The sequence below is a fragment of the Odocoileus virginianus genome, chromosome 24, assembly GCF_023699985.2.
Source record: "Odocoileus virginianus isolate 20LAN1187 ecotype Illinois chromosome 24, Ovbor_1.2, whole genome shotgun sequence".
NCBI classification, from domain to species: Eukaryota; Metazoa; Chordata; class Mammalia; order Artiodactyla; family Cervidae; genus Odocoileus; species Odocoileus virginianus.
The window spans coordinates 14,694,648-14,715,577 of record NC_069697.1 but is presented as its reverse complement, the minus strand read 5'-3'; the positions used below and the strand labels follow the sequence as shown (position 1 = coordinate 14,715,577).

Below are 20,930 nucleotides of genomic sequence, written 5' to 3'. Positions count from 1 at the left end.
AAAAATGCATTACCTAAGATGAAACTATAGAAATGCATTAAACATTCCATTTTATATATTATCAATGTTGCTGAAAGAGGATAATATGTAACTTTACTATATGTAAGGTGAATTCCAAAAGAACATGGAAGTCATCAACATATATTTATAACAGAGAGAAGAAAGGAATGATTTGCTTTTAGAACCATATGTAATTCTTGTCAACATCATGTTCTGATTCAATATGTACGTCTCACTGTTGCCATGAACACTTGACAATATTGGACAAACTACCTTAAACTGAATAGTAAATAGTTGAATAAAAAGAAGAAATAAAAGGGAAATTCCCAGGTGTCATAAAGAGAGAAGGAACTTGTAGCTAGAGCAGTAACATTTTGAACTGATACAGTTGAAGCTGATAGCCAGGTATGATATGAGTCAGACATACTTCCTGAATAAGCTATGTTTTTAAAGCCCAGAATAGAATGGAGAAATGGGCTTGTAATGGAGAGGATCTTGTAAGTGTACCACAAGAAAGAAGTAAGAAAGTTTAACTGTCCTCTAGGAAAGTTGTTTATCTTTTTAGGAAAAACAGCTATGCTGTGAAAATTTAGCAACAAAAGTTTACATTTTCTGGGCACAAAGATCATATATATATATATATATATATATACACACACACACACACACACACACACACACACATGTTGTTCAGTTGCTAAAGTCATGTCCAACTCTTTGCAACCCCATGCACTGTAGCACACCAGGCTCTTCTGTCCATGGGGTTCTCCAGGCAAGAATACTGGAGTGGGTTGCCATTTCCTTCTCCATAATTTAGACACACACACACACACACACACACACACACACACATTTTATAATGTGCATGTTTGAAGCCAAGGGATCAACAGCAAAAATAACAGCAAAATCAATAATGACAAATGGATCTTTATTTAGTGAAAGCCCTGAAATTCAGGAGAGAAACAAATGCAAAACAAATCCAAATAGAACCATTCCTGTATCCCCCAGGTTCATGCAACTGCACAACATTTAGAAAGAGTCAAAATAAAAATGTCCAAAGCAAAAGACAGAATGAGATTAAAGAATAAATGAAGGACTATACCCTCTAAAATCATTAACAAGTTTGAAAGAGACTATGAAATCAGGAAGCATTTTATGTTAAAAGGAATAAAAGGAAAATTTAAACTCACATATAATGCAACAATTTGGTTTGGAGAGAAAGGAATATATCTGAAAAACAAGTAAATAGAACTTTTAGCAATGACATACATAGTCAAAAATAAAATATTAATTGATAAGTTAAATAGCAGATCAGACATATCTAAATAGAAAGATTATTTCAATATAATTGAGATTTTAAAGAATTTAAAATATTCAGCATAGAGGACTGAAGCAAAAAATATATGGTGGAAAAAAGGTTGGGAAATACACAGAATGGAATTAGAAGTGTCAACATATAAGTAAAGGAATTTCCAGAAAGAGATGATGTGTGAAAAGCAATATTTAAAGTTACAGTTGCAGAAGGGTCCCCAGAATAGATAAAATAATTAATTCTCAGGTTAAAGAATCAAATGTTATCCTCACCAGAAAACAAAGGCAAAAGAGTCACATCTAAACATATAAAACTGAATAACTCTGCAAAATAGAATATTCAAGAGAAATTGTATATTATTTTTAAAGATATTAGAATTTTAACAATAGCTGACTTCTCAGGAAATAGAATCCTTAATACCCAGTATCTTCAAATGTCTGAGGAAAGTAGCAATCAATCTGAAATTCAGTATCAGGAAGATGGTGGAGAGAAGTTCTCTTTCCTTTGGTAATTTACTGACTAGTGAACCAAGTGAAGAGCACACAACGTTGTTCCCAGCTAAAGCTAAGCTCAGTGAAGACAGGAGGAATATATTTGTCTATTTTTTGTGCCCTTATATCCACTGCAAGCCATGAAACTAACATGTGCCTTATTGATAGTCAATTCTCATAAATAAATATTCTGGGGACAGAAGAGGAAAAAAATGGTGAGGGCAAAATAAAAATATTTTTTAAAAGGTCTGAAAAATGTGTTAAGATCTTTATTCAAAAGCCATGTAAATTTGTACTATAGTTTGTAATAATTAACACAAGAAGAAAAATTGAACACAAAGTAATGGTAAGCAAATAAATTAGTAAACACTTTGACTACAAAATGAAAGATAAATGTATATAGCCAAAACAACCATACTGATTAGTGGCAGAATATTTATAAGTTAGATGTCATTTTAATACCAACCTACATGAAATAGGTAGTTCTTTTGCTTTTCTGGTTCTTGGAATATGCTAAAGCAGGACAAGATACTGAAGTAACTTGAGATTTAGTTGACTAAAATTTGCAAATTTCAATTTACTAATAACTAAATAATAGAGTCACTGGGCTTCCCCAGTGGCTCAACAGTTAAAAAATTGCCTGCAATGCAGGAGACTCTGGTTCGATCCCTGGGACAGGAAGATCCACTGGAGGACGGCAGGGCCACCCACTCTAGTATTTTTGTCCAGGAAATCCCATGGATAAAGAAACCTGGTGGGCTATGACCCATGGGGTGCCAAAGAGCTGGACACGACTGAAGTGACTGAACATGCATGTATAGTAATAGAGAATATATAACTCCTAAGTGAATACAGACAATATAAAACATGAAGGTGGAGGATGGTGACTACATGCAGATCGCAAGCAAGAAGGCCCTAGTCAGGTTGGGACAGAAGGTTGAGATTCCGGAGATATCACCCTGATTCAGCAGTACCAATCAATCAGAAGAAAGTCACACACCCTGCAGCCCTCAAGCCCTCATCCCAAATTTTGCCTTTAAAGACCTTTCTCTAGAAACCATCAAGGAGTGGTCTTTTGAGTGTGAGATGCCCTTTTTGCTTGCTTGATGCCCTGCAGTAAAGCTTTCTCAGCTGCAAATTGATGTTCAGTTTTTTTGTCCTTACTGTGTTGCACACACAAACTTGGATTTGACAACAAAATGACTATTCTGAAGTCAAAAGATAGTTAAATGTTGGCAAGATACAGAAAAATGCAAACCTTTGTGCACTGTTGAATGGAAATGTAATTGGTGTGTGCATGTGTGCATGCTAAGTGGTTTCAGTCGTGTCCAACTCATCATGATCCTTTGGACTGTAGCCCAAAAGGCTCCTCTGTCATTGGGATTCTCCAAGCTAGAATACTGGAGTGGGTTGCATGTCCTCCTCCAGGGGATCTTTCTGACTCAGGGACTGAACACGAGTATCTTATGTCTTCTGTATTGGCAGATAGGTTCTTTACCACTAGCACCACCTAGGAAGCCCCATAGTTGGTATACCCATTATGAAAAACAATATGAAAATTCCTTAAGAAATTAAAAATAGAGCTAGCATGTGACTCAGAAATTCTACTTCTGAGTATATATCCCCAAATACAAAATTATTATCTTGAAAAGATTTCTGTACTTTCATGTTGATTGTAGTGTTTACATTAGCTAGTACATGGAAATAATCTAGATGTCCATCAACAAATAGGAAAAGTGATATGTGTGTGTATGTGTGCACATACATGTAATGAAATGGGACATAATATACAGTAAAGTATTTATTATTCAGCTTTAAAAAAGTAAGAAATCCTGTCATTTGCAATGACATATATAAGCCTATAGGACAGTAGTCTTGTATAGATGTGAAAGTTAGACAATAAAGAAAGCTGAGCACTGAAGAATTGATGCTTTTGAACTGTGTTGTTGGAGAAGACTCTTGAGAGTCCCTTGGACTGCAAGGAGATCCAACCAGTCAATCAAAAAGGAAGTCAGTCCTGACTATTCATTGGGAGGACTGATGCTGAAGCTATAGTTCCAATACTTTGGCCACCTGATGCAAAGAACTGACTCCTTAGAAAAGATTCTGATACTGGGGAAAATTGAAGGTAGGAGAAGGGTACTACAGAGGATGAGATGGTTGGAGGGCATTACCAACTTGATGCACGTGAATTTGAGTAAGCTCTGGGAGTTGGTAATGGACAGGGAAGCCTGGTGTGCTATAGTCCATTGGGTTGCAAAGAGTCAGACATGACTGAATACCTGAACTGAACTGAACTGAACTGAGGACATACTGACAAGTGAAATAGGCTCAGCACAAAAAGACAAATACTGTATAATTTCACTTACATGAGGAAACTGAAAATGTCAAACTCATATATAAGTAGAAAGTAGAATGGTGGTTACCGGTGTTGGGGGTGTGTATAATTTTCTCGGTTCTGTCTCATCACAACAAAAATTTGAAGCAATGGACCAGCATTACAGCCCTTGAACAGACCATGTCACAGCTCTCAGACAGATCAGTGTTACAGCTCCGTGTTATAGCTCAGATTTATTTAGAAAATAAAGGAAAATACATCCTCAAGGTGTGAGGGCATGCTGACCCAAAAGACGTGAAGAGAAGAGAGACAGAGAGACCTCTGGCCCTTTGGCTCCTCTTTTTATACGTTTTTTTCTCCTCCCCCGGGCCTGCCCTATGTAAATTGGACTAGCCAGGAGTGCTCTTTGTTCTACCTGAGGTCCTCACTCTGGTCCTTGGACCTTCCTTTGTCCTATTTTTGCAGATTTTTCCCTTCCTTGTCTTTTAGCCACTGCCATTCTGGACTCCTTTTTCCTATTCTAACTACATAACATTCCCACCTCAAGAAATGGGAGGTCCAATTCTTTGGGAATAGGAGCGCCGAGGTCTTTCTGGCTACTTCCTGCTGAACTGGGATGGCGAGAGGCATTGGGCCTCCCCCTTTTGCTAGTCTCAGGCCTCAGCGTCCTTATAGCAGTGTCCATCTAAGGGTGAGTGATATTTTCCATGGTTGGCTATAGTTTTATATATCCTTGTTGAACTGGCACTGCATGTTGTAGCTTGTTAACCTGGGCAGAGACAAAATGGGTTAGACAAATACATGGAGCAATCATAGGCAGCATCAATATGGTATAAAAAGGACTAGTAGGGGGATTAGCCAACTCCCAAGTTTCCATCGCCAGGATGGCTCAAGTCCCTCCTTGTTCAGGGATCAGAAGATCTATCTCCTGTCTGTTTTGGAGTGTAACCCCTGCCAAGCTGTGTTGGCTCTTTAGAGCTGTCCTAAGAAATCTAATCCCCAGAAACTAGATTTTGGGGGTGTTTATTAGAATGACACTCATTTGTAGTCCTAAATAGGTATCTGAGATTTCCCAGGGGCTCACAGGTGTATTGAGTGTCCTCTTCTGTTTTCTTCTATGACTTGACTCTTGAGTAGTGAATTCAGGAGTCATGTTGGTACCTTGACTGCTGTGGGGTAGAAAGTATTACAGGGGTCTGTATTCCATGTGGCCTGGAGTCAAGCCTTTGGGGACCCATATTTCCAGATTTTAATTAGGACTTGAGTTCCTGGAGCATATAGTGGTGACTCCTTAGAATCTTTAGGGTCCTGGTTCACACCCCACAAGCATATATCCTGTTGGAATTGACCAATGGCCATGGTATAAGACTGGACGGTCTGAGGCTCTGGATCTAGGAAGAGGTCATTGACATAAACAAAAGGTCTCCCATATAGCATCTCATAAGGACTGAGACCAACGGTAATACGGGTAATACGGGTGCAGAGGAGAGCTATTGGTAAAGCATCCGTCCATCCCAGGGAGGTCTCCTGGGTTATCTTTTTTATCACTGATTTTAAGAATTGGTTGGTTCTTTCTCCTTTTCCTGAAGACTGAGGCCTCCAGGCACAATGGAGATAAAAAGTAATGCCCAGTGCTTTAGAGACCCCTTGGGTGACCGTAGAAATAAATGATGTCCCATTGTCACTTTGTAATGACCTGGGCAGACCAAATCTCGGAATGATTTCATGGAGCAGTTTTTTACTACCTCCTCAGCTTTCTTAGTCCGGGTTGGAAAGCCTTCAATCCATAACCCCATGATGTATCTATCATGACTAATAGGTATTTATACCCTTGAGAAACTGGCATCTGGGTGAAGTCCATCTGCCAGTCCTCTCCTGTGTAGGTCCCATGCCATTGGATGGGCTGGGAAAGTTGGGGTCTTCGAGCTCCTCGGGGGTTGTTTAGTTGGCAAGTGGGACAAGAGGAGACCACTTGTCTTACCGTCATTTGGAGGCCTGTTCCTCTGAAGGACCTTTCTAGTAATCTTTAGAGGGTCTTCTCCTCTAAATGAGTGGTGGCATGTAAAGAGTTAACCAATTTCCACTGCAGGTTCCCAGGCAGAAAAAGGCTCCCCTCCTTTTGGAACCACCCCATATGATCTTGAGAGCCCTCACTCTTAGCTTTAAGAGTCTCACCTTCAGTATATCAAGGAGTTTCTGGCAAATTAGTCTCTGGAACTAAGGTGATAACCCGTATTAGGTCATGGTTCTGTAATGCTGCTCACTAGCTGCCTGATCAGCTGCTTGGTTCCCTTGTGCCACTTCTGTGCTCCCTTTTTGGTGTTTTTTACAGGGGAGAAATGAAACCTCAGCAGGCAGATGGACTGCCTCCAAGAGCCTAAGGATTTGATCACCATATTTGATTGGGGACCCTCAGGTGGTCAATTGTCTTCTTTCTTTCCAAATAGCAGCATGTGCATGTAGCACCAGAAAGGCATACTTGGAGCCAGTGTAAATGGCTATTCTTTTTCCTTTTCCCAGCTCTAAAGCTCAAGTCAAGGCTATGAGCTCAGCTAATTGGGCTGAAGTACCTAGTGGCAAAGTCCAGATTGGTAAACTTTTGGAGGGCCTCTTTTAGACTTTCCAGAAAGGCAGTGGGGTTCTTGTTGGGTTCCTGAGTTATTGCTGAGACCTGGGCATAGCTGATTACTTTTTGCTGGGCTGCTTTCAGTCCTGCCTTCACATAGATCAGGAAATGATCCCTTTCCCAGGGATCATGCTCACGGTCATTATAATTCCAATTAAGATCTGAGGAGGGGACTGCAGTTTCCCCTACTAAGTATTTATCGCTTGACATGTGAAGCCCCGTTGCATACCTTCAGGCTTCCTTTAAGACATTAGGAAGCTCAGGGTCAGATAAAGTTTGACTAAATATGACCATGATGTCCTTTCACGTCAAGTCAAAGGTCAAGGTAATGTGTTGGAATGTATCTATATATTTGCCTGGGTCATCTGTATAGCTTCCCAGGTCTTGTTTGATCTCTCTTAGTTCTATGATAGAGAAAGGCTTATGGACCCAGGTTGGTCTGAATTCTCCTGCAGTTTCAACTAAGGGACATACTCGTGTTGGCATTTGTGGAGGGGATGCTCCCAGATATGGGGCACATTTGGATACAAAGAAGGAGCCCCAGGCAACTAGGGAGCTGTGGGAGGTGAGCCTTCACGGGGGCGCGGGGTGGGGGGTGGGGGGAAGGTTCCTTCTCTTGGTTGTCTGTGCCTAACACCATTTGTCTAGTAGGCTCACTTTTAGGACATACAACAATCCTGTACTTATAACAGAATTCCTTCATATCTCCTAGTCAGAAGAAAATTTGGGCATAGGGGATCTCTGTCCATTTCCCTTGTCTTTTGCAGAATAATTCTAGCTGCAGGATGGTATTGTAATTTAAACTCCCATCCTCAGGCCAGTGTTCCTTGTCCCCCAAAGGATACTGTGGCCATGCAGTGGCACAAAAGAATTTTAAGCAACTTCTCCTTAGAGTTAGAAGATCAAACAGCTTCCAGATATCAAGGATGCATCTCAAGGGTGTCTGCTGGGAAGTGGATTGGTTTTTTCTCATCTGAAAGACAGTCCTGACAGGGAGGAAAAGAAAAAAGAACAAAACTAATAGGCATCCTTCAATTTCCATGGGTGGACTTCCTTAGGGGTGAGTCTTTTTGAGACTTATCCTACCCAGTACTGTTGCAACCTGAGAGCCAGGCGTTCTCCGGTCAGGGTGCAGATCCCCAGGAAAGCTGAGACATGACAGCCTCCTGGAGATTGAATCCCCGGGGAGGTCGAGGCAGGTTGACCTCCTGGGACCCCCGGACTGGAGTTGGGCATCCCCAAGATCTCCAGCGTGACCAGTGCTGGGTAGGATTAAGGGGTTGTAATTTTAACTCATTGCCAGTTCGTTCACTGCAGATGGTAATAGATATCATGATGTAAAGCAATCCAAGGCTGTGCCCTGAGACTGGGAACCTGGTGAAACAGCCATAAGTCTTATCCTCTTATTGCTCTGAAGGAATGTAAGTCACTGATTTCTTCCCCTAGTCCTCCATAAGAGCAGTTTAGGGTGTTTCCAATGGTAAACATTTCATTGTCATAGACCCACTTTAGGTTATAACAAAAGTAACGACAAAGGAGTGGGTTATCTGGTCCTGTTAGAGGCGTTAAGAGTATTTTATTAATAAGTGGGGTGGAGTAATGTTGCCTACAAGGGGGCAGGGTCCTGGTTGTAGGAGTTAGTAATTGGCTTAAGAACAAATTGATAAGAGGCAACAAACCAGATGTTTCATAGAAGTGGAGTGGAGATTTGGTTGGGGAGGGTGTATGTTTGTAACTTTAGGAGAAGGGTGGTAAGGGTTTGGGCCCAAACGGCCTGCAGGGCTAACTCCCAAAGTGGCAACCATTATCCCTGGGAGCCCAATTGCCTTTGAAGGGATGCCACCAACAGATGGACTTCTCACAGGCATTGTGTGCCTGTCACCTGCCCTAGCAGGTTCGCTGAGAGATGCTGATGTTGTAGATGTTGTAGGAAACATGGAAGATGAAGGCTGAATATCTAGAGGGATTGGATAGTATTCAGTATTGCCCTCCAAGGACCAGCTATTCTCTGGTTGTCCCTCCAGAAGATTGTAGAGGCAACATTGTGGGCCTGGATGGGGCTCAGGAAAAGAGCATGAAACAGGAGGGAAGGGGGCAGGGCACAATTTTGGAAAGAATGAGAGAGCCCAGGGCATAACATAAACCAATTAAAATCAGTTGGGTCCAAGATGACAAGTCAAATTCAACTAAACCTTGATCCCCAAGCTTGATGTAAGCTAGATGTCACACCCAGGTGGCAGGACAGTTCCATGGCACTGTCAAAAGGCAGAGGAGTGGATGGTTCTCCAATGGTTGGGATGGTTTTCCCCCTCATTAGCATATGAATTCACTCAGCTATCAGAACCTAGCCACACTACATTCCGTGGCCAAAGCACTTGCCGTCTGCAATGGCCCACACCCTGCGGAGTGTGCTTCTCTGAATCCAAACACATCCACCTCTTACCTGTCGCTGTGTCTCTAACTGAATTTTTGCAATGAGACCGCAGAGCCTGAGCTTCATTAGGTCCAGAAGCCAGGCATCGTGGGTTTTGGCTGGGCTCAAGTCCCGGGAGAGAGAGCTGAAGGACGGAAGGAAAAAGCAGTGGGAAAAACGTGCCAAGGAATCCCCTTCATAACCTGCCAGAAAACCTGTTAAATACCTGACCTGTGCTCACAGTTTTCATTGGCCTGATCCTTGGCACAATAGGATTAAGGACAGAAGAACCCCCACTGGCTTACGTAACAGCTACTAGAGCGCAGATGATAGTGGAGCCTTCAGGATACACTGAGGAGTTGCCTCTCCAGGGTCCCTCAATTGCACCACTGCCTCTCACCTGTTCACGGGGGGCTCAAGGAAATCAGAAATGAGAGATAGTAAAGGAATTAAGATTTTGCTAGGCATATGTCCTTCCAGCCATAGGAGCAAGGACCTCCTGTCTTAACCAGAGGGCTTCTGGACTCTGAGACTGAGCCGCATGAGCTTTCTGCTGAGTTCGTTTCTTGCTGTCCTGCTTGGTTTCCAGCACACTGGGCTTCTTATCACCCACCCTGTGCTGGGTTTTCTTCGCTTTCCACTTCCACTGCGGGAGCTTTTCGCTGAGTCGGGCTCCTGCTCTGCTTGCCCCCGCCCGCCCCCCCCCCCCCCCCCCCTTGCAGGGGCTGCGCTGAGGTTGTTTAGCCAGGTTAAGTTGGAGTCACGGCACCATAGATGTTGGTGGAGTGTGTAATTTTCTCAGTTCTGTCTCCTCACAACAAAAATTTGAAGCAACCCCAGCGCTTCACCCCAGCGTTACAGCTCTCGGATAGACCATGTCACCTTTCTCAGACAGATCAGTGTTACAGCTCCGTGTTACAGCTCAGTTTTATTTAGAAAATAAAGGAAAATACATACTCGAGGCGTGAGGGCATGCTGACCCAAATGAAGAGAAGAGAGAGAGAGAGAGAGAGACCCCTGGCCCTTTGGCTCCTCTTTATATATGCTTTTTTTTTTTCTCCTCCCCCTGGGCCTGCCCTATGTAAATTGGGCTAGCCAGGAGTGCTGTTTGTTCTGCCTGAGGTCCTCACTCTGGTTCCTTGGACCTTCTTTGTTCTATTTTTGTGGATTTTTCCCTTCCTTGTCTTTTAGCCACCGCCATTCTGGACTCCTTTTTCCTATTCTAACTACCTAACAACTGGAAATGGGGATCATAGATATTAGTCAGATGTTACAAACTTTCCATTAAGTAGCATGAATAAATTCTGGAGATCTAATATGCCAAGTGATAACCAAAGTTAATACCACTTTTGTTACCTAAAATTTCCTAAGAGGGTAGATCTTTAATATTCTCATCACACACACACACACACACACACACACACACACACACACACAAAATAATAACTGTGAGTCTGTGGATATGTTAATTAGCTTGATTGAGGTAATCATTTAACAAAGCATATGCATATCAAAATATCACATTGTAAATTTAAGTATATACTAATTTTGTCAATTATATCTCAGTAAAGCTGGAGTGAGAAGGAAACTTAAGGCCAGTCAGAATTTTATGAATGATGTTCTTACATTTTTAAAAAATGAGTATATTACATTAAATGTATATGTGGTAATTATATTAGTGTGTCTAAAATATTTTGTGTTAAAAGCTTCAAAAGAAAAAAATGAAAGTCTGAGATTATGATGCATAAGTAATGCAATATTTTTCATGATTTCATTAGTATTGTCCTTAAGAATTTTTATAGAACTGAAAGAAGTTTTTAAGCTAAAAGAGATATATGCACCTATAAATAATTATCCCAATAGTCACAAACTAAATAGAAGCAAGCTGTTATTTGAAAGCCAAAGATGTCACATAATTAATCCAATGGACAGTAGCTTTCTCTTGGGAAAGTTTATGTTTGGTCCTTTAGAAATTATCCCACCATCACCCTTACACACTCACTGAGGAAAGAGACAGCTTTATTGCTGACTATTTAACACTTAAAAGAGGTGACATTTTCTCAATTATTTGTATTTTAGGGATTTTAAAACACACCTAGGTAGTCTCTATTCAATGTATATAAGGTACAATCAATTGGAAGCTTTCTGATACTTCTAAAAGGCTAACAAGAAATAGTAGAGAAAAATAATTTAATTTTGTTTAACTATCTTAACAATGTTTGGCAAAAACTTTTAAAGTGCTATTTTTCAAAGTCAGCTTTGTTTGGTGGGGGTGGGGCAGGTAAACTTTTCTTCTTTGCAGTAGCAAAACTGTCAAGGAGTGAAAAAAAGTAACTTTTAGTTCTCAGGGCCTTACCTAATCAATTTAAAACAAATTCTCTTTTGAGAATAAAGATAAGTTTATGTAAAACACTAAAATGGATTTAAAAGTGAGAGTGCAAATATAGTTTCTTTTCAAATTATATTCACTTTTTCTTTGAACAGACATCTCAGATTTAGTGAGAGAACCCATATCCTTCTTAAAAGGTTATTTGCTTGAATTTTTTTTTTTTAACCATATCTGTTCAATTTTCTTGAGGAGATTGTCTTTAAAATTCAGGCTATGTTTGGAGAAAATAGGGTATAGGGGTAAATTGGAGAATCTGCAATTCTCATTTTATTATGGCAGATAATTCTGTTTTCAGTGTGGAATAAGTATCAGGAAAATTTAGCAAAACAGAATGAAGAAATGGTACAGTTACCAAAATTCTCCCAATACAGGTCATCATTGTATGGATTCATGTTTGGTATAAAAAGAATAGTCAAAACAGCAAGCATTCAATTCAAATGTAAGCACACAGACACCTAAAAAACTGATTTAAAAGACAAAGAAGAATGAATGCATCCCTTCAGCTAGATGCAGCTTCAGTGCCTGAGTTCTGTGCTGTCTGTCTCTGTGCAACCCCAAGGACTGTAGCCCACCAGGCTCTCCGTCCTTAGAATAATCCAGGGAAGAATACTGGAGTGGTTGCCATTTCCTACTCCATTGCATGTTCCTGACCCAGAGATTGAACCTGTGCCTCTTGCATCTCCAACTGGAGTGGTTGCCATTTCCTACTCCATTGGATGTTCCTGACCCAGGGATTGAACCTGTGCCTCTTGCATCTCCTGCATTGGCAGGCAAATTCTTTACCACTATACCACCTGGGAAGCCCGTTAGCTTCAGTAGCTTTAACACTAAGAAATGATTGAATGAAGTTTCATTAGAGTTGAAAAGAAGGTGGTCAGGGACTGGTGATAGGTATGATGAAGTTTCATCAAGTGCTGATGGGGAAGTATTTGAAAGTGGACAGATTATAAAAGCGAATCTTTCATTTTCATACATGTATATGGAGGGTACTTGAGGTTTGTCTTTGCACTTGCTATTATAAATTAACAGTTCTTGATATTTCAAACCATGAGCTCAATTTTAGTCCTGAGATTCCCTTGTTTAGTGTTGGTGCAGTAAATTTAAAGGAAAATATGTAATAAAAATTATTTTGCCAAGACTTATTTATTTCCGTAAAAATAAGACAGTTGTATGACATAATTAAAAATGGATACTTTTCATAAGAGGAAAGAAAAACTGTATTTCTTCCATTTACCTTAACTAATGGATCATTTCATCGTTTAAGGTGGCAATATAATCATCTAAATATAGTTATTCAGCTTCAGTTCTGAAAGTGTTTCACATAAGATATAAGTTGAAGTTATAAGTCAGTTTCTAGCATAGCTCTTTTAAACAGTCCTTCTAAAGCTAGTGGATGTGTCATTTTTACATCCTTCCCTTATTTTCTGCTTCCTGAAACCCGAAAATGCTGGGATTGAAGTAACAATATTCCAAACAACATAAAGGTGGAATCCATTTGCTTTGAGTGGAAAATCAGAAGCGTTCCTGCTTCTTTGATGACCACAAAGTTGCCAAGCAGCCCTCAACTTCTTATCTCAGTATCACCTGAGCTATCTCTGTGTCTGTCCATCTAGCTGTCTGTCTATATTTGTGGTTATTATTATCTGTGTTGTTTGCATTTGGACCTCATCTAGCTTCTGGAAACAGTCAAGATGATGAGGACTGCACTGAATACAGTACACTCTGTTTGCACAAACCTTTCTTAAAATTTGATAATTTCGATAGACAGTTTTCATTTGCTGATTCCTATGAATCAGTTGCTCCAAATACATGGTTTCTGCCAATTCCACATCATTTATTCATCAGATATTTATTGAGTCTGGCATTGCTTTAGGTGCTGGAGATAGTAGCAGAAGAAAAAAACTCTTCCTCTACCCTATAAGGTTTAACATTGGGACTCTCAAATTAAATTGACAAAACACAAGTTAAACAGATTTATTTTATTTGTACGTGTTTGAAGGCTCCATATAAAAGAAGTGGATTTCCAAGAAGTGGTTAGACTTGGAAGCTTATATTTTTTAACAAAAGGGAATAAATTGTGGACTAGACAAAGAAAGGGAAATTTGGGTTTCTGGGTGGGTAAGTATAAGGGGAAACTAATGGAAAGTAAAGGCTATTTTAATAAGCTTTTTGTTTGTTTTGTGGGTTTTCATTTTTGGTTTTGTTTTATTTTTGGTGATGACTCGTCTTAATGCTGATTCTCCATCTTCTTCATGGCCATAAAAATCTCGCAGAGAAAGGATTTTGGACAGTCCTCATTTCTCTGAAGTTTCTGTCTCTAGTCACAGAAGGGAAGTTCTGAGAAGGCTTCTTTCTGGGTCTGTTGATTCTCAATTACCTTCAGCTCAGAATAATCCATATTCAAAAGTGGCATATGACAGGGTGGTGTATTTTGATGTTCCTACAGGATAAATTATAATATAAAAACAGGGCCTCTGCCCCTTGAGGGATCTAAAAGTGGTAATAATTTTGTCAATAATGTTAGAAGCACATACAGAATGGAATCTGTGGCATTTTCTAGGAAAGAGAGAAACTCATTAGCATCAGATAGTGTTAAAGGAGGTGGGGAGTGTAGCAGGGTCAGGGATGAGACAGCAGGTACAATTCCCTCAACAACAAAAAAGCCTTTATCAGAGAATAATTATCAACCCTAAAAAAGGCACCACATATTTCTTAAAGGATATTCTAAAATGAGATAGGAAGTGGACAAAGAAACATGTGAGAAAGATCTGATAATATAAGATTTGTACCAGCAAAGAAATAGTGGAAGCCTTTTGTGTTTAAGGAACAAAAATTATTATGCCTGGAGTATCTTGGATATGGCATGTACTGTGTATGTGAATTGTGTGTGTGTGTGTGTGTGTGTGTGTGTGTATGTATACACAACAGAAAAGTATAATTAGAGAGGCCATAAGAAGGAGTTTGAATTTTAGATTTTTATTTAGGTATGATATAAATCTATCAGAATGTTGCTGATTGTAGATTTATCTGAGATGGATAAACATTTTTATATATGTTTTGCAAATACCAATACAAATGAATTTAGGAAATGGAATAATCATATCTAGTTGGGAAGACAAAGAAAAATAAGTATCATTACAGATTTTTCTTTAAAAGAGAGTTATGTTTGATTTTCAAGGAGACAGATATCCAATTCATTCTTTAAAATCTACCTGAAATATGTCTTTGTATTTTTTTAAGTTACTCTGACATTATCTGCTTTGTGCTTTCTACCTTGCTGAAATAGTTTTTCTCCTATTGCCCCAAAGTTCTTTGATCTTTAATATCCCTTAGATTATAGTAGAGATTTATTATATCTTTCTAAGCTTCAGGTACTCCAAAAATGACTCTATTACAGCACTATTCACACAGGGCTTAAGGATAAAAGTTCTGGATCCAGACTATCTGGTTTGAATCTGTGCTCTCCATATACTATGTGGATTGGGCAAATTACTGAACTTCTATTTGCTCTAATTTTTTCATGCTTAAGAATAACAGTATTACCTAATAAATGAATTAATACTTGTAAGTACTAAAAAGCAGTGCTTGATAAATAAATATGCTAAAAGACATATAACTCTTTCTCTTATGATTACTATTGCATTTTAGATATGCTGGAGATGACATATGATTTGTGTGACCAAACAAACTCCTCTTATAAAACATACCAACTGACAATCACCAAGACGTCTACTACATAGTTCATCCAAACAGAGATTACAGCAATCACTTTTCAACTTTAGAAACATTCTTCTAACTAATCAGAATGCTATTTCAAAATGTAAACTTGATCATATTTCTCTATTTTTAAAATGGTTCAGTTTCTCTTTTCTTTAGAAACTTCTCTGTGACCCTTGAGTGGCCCTCATCATTGATATCATCATAGGTGACTATCATTGTCTTTTTCATCATCATCACCATTGATAATTTCCATGTCCTAAAGCTCGTGCTGGGCTTCCCTAGTGGCTCAACTGGTAAAGAATCTGTCTGCAATGTGGGAGACCTGGGTTTGATACATGGGTTGGGAAGATACCTTGGAGAAGAGAACAGCTACCCACTCCAGTATTCTGGCCTGGAGAATTCCCTGGATTGTATATCCATGGGGACACAAAGAGTCAGACATGATTGAATAACTCATTTTCAAGGCTTATACTGAATATTTTATCTAGAATTTTTCTTCTAATCCTCACAAAACTTCTTGAAGTGAATATTTTTAATATTTTCATTTATGAAATGGGGAAACTGTGTAAATCATATAACTTGCGAGAGATAGAGCCAGATTTCAAAGCCTGAGAGTCTGATAACAGAGCCCTTGGCATTGAACTTAAGTTGTATTACCTTTCCATAAAAGTGTTGATCAAAAGAAAAATGGACTATATGATTAAATGCCTTTTCTTATCTTCTTTCTTCTACATCTCAGCCACATTTCCTGCCCCCTCCCACATCACTGTGTGCAATGCAGACCTTCTGATATTATTTTCTTTGCACTGAAATGTTTGTTTTCTCTCTCAGCTTTCACACATGCTGGATCCTCTTCATGGGGTATTTTCCCTTGTGCAATTTCCCTGAATGATACCTCATCTTCTCTGAGATAATAACTTCAATAGCACTTGTTCTGTTACACTTTTTATTATGTACTCCACGTGGCTCAGACAGTTAAGTGCCTGCCTGCAATGCAGGGGACCTATGTTCCATCCCTGAGTCAGGAAGCCATGGAGAAGGAAATGGCACCCCACTCCAGTACTCTTGCCTAGAAAATCCCATGGACGGAGGAGCCTAGTAGGCTACAGCCCATGGGGTTGCAAAGAGTCGGACATGACTGAGCAACTTCACTTTCTTACCACTTGTATTTGGTGCCCCATTCTGTTCACACAGTTATAGTACTGATCACATTCTAAGAATCAATTTACGTATCTCAGTCTCCCAACTAGACTGTAGGTTCTATTAAGACAAGTAAGTGTCCAACTTCTATACCACTGAATTACTACTGTATTGGCACATAATAAATGCTTGAGAATAGAAAGGAAAACTTGCAACAGATGGAGTTAGACAAGGAAGACTTTATTCAGACTATTGAAAAAGGGGGAGATATTTAACTTAAATCTGCTGAAATACAGGGTAAGAACTTTTTAAAGGTTGGGATGAGCTGGTGAAAAACTATTAGAAGATGTTGAGGAGAGGTTAGTCAATGTAATGAGGTCATTTGTGCTTGTGACTGTTGCAGGAAGGGGGACCCCTTCCAGACCCCGAAGCTGACCTCTTGTCTAACACTCGGAAATGAATTGTCCAAGGAGACACATGTGCTGACAAAGCAAGAGATTTTATTGGGAAGGGCACCCGGGTGGAGAGCAGGAGGGTGAGGGAACCTAGGAGAACTGCTCTGCCGCGTGGCTCCCAGTCTCGGGTTTTATGGTGATGGGATTAGTTTCCAGGTGGTCTTTGGCCAGTCATTCTAATTCAGAGTCTTTCCTGGTGGCGCATGCATCTCTCAGCCAAGATGAATACTAGCGAGAGGGATTCTGAGAAGTGGATGGACACGCGGTGTCTCCTTTCAACCTTCCCGAACTCTTCCGGTTGGTGGTGGCTTATTAGTTCCATATTCCTTATCAGGATCTCCTGTCATAAAACAACTCATGGGAATGGTTACTATGTTGCTTGGCGAGGTGGGCGGTTTCAATCAGTGTGCTTCCCCTAATATGACTAGTGCTTATTATTAGGCTCAGATCCACATGTAAAAACTGGGAGATAGAGGTGCTATCTTTCTTGATGATTACATCTCGAAAGGATGGCTCCCAAGTCCTTGAGAAAGACATTCCTGGGTCGGTAAAGCTGGTGAGACATTGGGAAAAGATCTCAAAGGACCAGAGCAATAATTCACAATTGCCACCTTAAAGTAAATGCTCTGAGAAAAGGGAGGTCAGGAAGAAACTTGTGTAAAGTTTAGTGAAGCCAAGGGGAATTGTAAGGCCAGCTTAGTCAAGATCTATTTGTTAAATAAATGGATAATAAATCAGAAATTTTGAACACTCCATCCTACACTTAAGAAACAAAAAAGTATGACATGTACTGATTGAGGACTTTTTTACATGACTTTGTATTTATACAGTTTAGATAGGCACATGACATTTGCTTTTAAAATATTCAAACTATATTTTTGAGATTAATCCTTTGTCTGTTGCTTCATTTGCTATTATTTTCTCCCAATCTGAGGGCTGTCTTTTCACCTTGCTTATAGTTTCCTTTGTTGTGCAAAAGCTTTTAAGTTTCATTAGGTCCCATTTGTTTATTTTTGCTTTTGTTTCTAATATTCTGGGATGTGGGTCATAGAGGATCCTGCTGTGATTTATGTCGGAGAGTGTTTTGCCTATGTTATCCTCTAGGAGTTTTATAGTTTCTGGTCTTACATTTAGATCTTTAATCCATTTTGAGTTTATTTTTGTGTATGGTGTTAGAAAGTGTTCTAGTTTCATTCTTTTACAGGTGGTTGACCAGTTTTCCCAGCACCACTTGTTAAAGAGGTTATCTTTTTTCCATTGTGTATCCTTGCCTCCTTTGTCAAAGATAAGGTGACCATAGGTTCATGGATTTATCTCTGGGCTTTCTATTCTGTTCCATTGATCTATATTTCTGTCTTTGTGCCAATACCATACTGTCTTGATAACTGTGGCTTTGTAGTATAGTCTGAAATTAGGCAGGTTGATTCCTCCAGTTCCATTCTTCTTTCTCAAGGTTACTTTGGCTATTCGAGGTTTTTTGTATTTCCATACAAATTGTGAAGTTATTTGTTCTAGTTCTGTGAAAAATACCGTTGGTAGCTTGATAGGGATTGCATTGAATCTATAGATTGCTTTGGGTAGTATAGCCATTTTGACAATAATGATTCTTCCAATCCATGAACACGGTATATTTCTCCATCTGTTTGTGTCCTCTTTGATTTCTTTCATCAGTGTTTTATAGTTTTCTATGTATAGGTCTTTTGTTTCTTTAGGTAGATATACTCCTAAGTATTTTATTCTTTTTTTGCAATGGTGAATGGTATTGTTTCCTTAATTTCTCTTTCTCTTTTCTCATTGTTAGTGTATAAGAATGCAAGAGATTTCTGTGTGTTAATTTTATATCCTGTAACTTTACTATATTCGTTGATTAGCTCTAGTAATTTTCTGGTAGGGTCTTGAGGGTTTTCTATGTAGAGGATCATGTCATCTGCAAACAGGGAGAGTTTCACTTCTTCTTTTCCTATCTGGATTCCTTTTACTTCTTTTTCTGCTCTGATTGCTGTGGCCAACACTTCCAAAACTATGTTGAATAGGAGTGGTGAGAGTGGGCACCCTTGTCTTGTTCCTGATTTTAGAGGAAATGCTTTCAATTTTTCACCATTGAGGGTAATGCTTGCTGTGGGTTTGTCATATATAGCTTTTATTATGTTGAGGTATATTCCTTCTATTCCTGCTTTCTGGAGAGTTTTAATCATAAATGGATGTTGAATTTTGTCAAAGGCTTTTTCTGTGTCTATTGAGATAATCATATGGTTTTTACCTTTCAATTTGTTAATGTGGTGTATCACATTGATTGATTTGCAGATATTAAAGAATCCTTGCATTCCTGGGATAAAGCCCACTTGGTCATGGTGTATGATTTTTTTAATATGTTGTTGGATTCTGTTTGCTAGAATTTTGTTAAGGATTTTTGCATCTATGTTCATCAGTGATATTGGCCTGTAGTTTTCTTTTTTTGTGGCATCTTTGTCTGGTTTTGGAATTAGGGTGATGGTGGACTCATAGAATAAGTTTGGAAGTTTACCTTCAAGCAACTCCTCCAGCTCAACTCCAGAAAAATAAATGACCCAATCAAAAAATGGGCCAAAGAACTAAACAGACTTTTCTCCAAGGAAGACATACAGATGGATAACAAACACATGAAAAGATGCTCAACATCACTCATTTTCAGAGAAATGCAAATCAAAACCAAAACGAGGTACCATTACACGCCAGTCAGGATGGCTGCTATCCAAAATTCTACAAGCAATAAATCCTGCGGAGGGTGTGGAGAAAAGGGAACCCTCTTACACTGTTGGTGGGAATGCAAACTAGTACAGCCGCTATGGAAAACAGTGTGGAGATTTCTTAAAAAGCTGGAAATAGAACTGCCATATGACCCAGCAATCCCACTTCTGGGCATACACACCGAGGAAACCAGATCTGAAAGAGACACGTGCACCCCAATGTTCATTGCAGCACTGTTTATCATAGCCAGGACATGGAAGCAACCTAGATGCCCATCAGAAGACGAATGGATGAGGAAGCTGTGGTACATATACACCATGGAATATTACTCAGCCATTAAAAAAAATTCATTTGAATCAGTTCTAATGAGATGGATGAAACTGGAGCCCATTATACAGAGTGAAGTAAGGCAGAAAGATAAAGACCATTACAGTATACTAACACATATATATGGAATTTAGAAAGATGGTAACGATAACCCTATATGCAAAACAGAAAAAGGGACACAGATGTATAGAACAGACTTTTGGACTATGTGGGAGAAGGCGAGGGTGGGATGTTTAGAGAGAACAGCATCGAAACATGTATATTATCTAGGGTGAAACAGATCACCAGCCCAGGTTGGATGCATGAGACAAGTGCTCGGACCTGGTGCACTGGGAAGACCCAGAGGGATCGGGCAGAGAGGGAGGTGGGAGGGGGGATCGGGCAGGGGAATACATGTAAATCCATGGCTGATTCATGTCAATGTATGACAAAACCCACTACAATATTGTAAAGTAATTAGCCTCCAACTAATAAAAAAATAAATTAATTAAAGTTAAAATTAAAAAAATGAATGAAAAAAAATTCAAACTAATTGTTCTGATTACATTTGCATATTTTTCTAAATCATAAAAATAAACTAACATTATTATAATATAGTACCCCACAAGTAGATTAATGTTTTGGTTGTATATTTTAGTTCTCAAATACTGCAGTTTCTAAGAAATTACTGATGATGTTAGAGCACATGGTAAATAAATAACTCAATATAAACAGTCTTTGGTTAGAGCACAAAAATTTTAAAAGGTGTTTAATATTGCTTAAATTATTGTGGCTGTAAAGAACATACATCTAATCTAATTAAACCTGCATAATTTCAAAGAAGGTAAATTTAACAGCTACATTAATATTCCCCAAAGTGTCATTGAATATGGTATTGGTTATGTTTTCAAAGTAGTTTTGCTTTCATTTTTTGGACATTAAGAATTTTATGAATCATTTCAAGTATAGGACAGCAGTTAGTGTAGTTATATATATATATATATATATATATA

General features: G+C 39.1%; 1 protein-coding gene across 2 annotated transcripts in view; it reads left to right on the top strand.

Annotated features, from left to right (window-relative positions):
* Positions 1-20,930, top strand: part of MGAT4C (MGAT4 family member C) — a 794,672-nt gene that overhangs the window by 405,555 nt on the left and 368,187 nt on the right. The gene's annotated exons all lie outside the window — the stretch shown is intronic.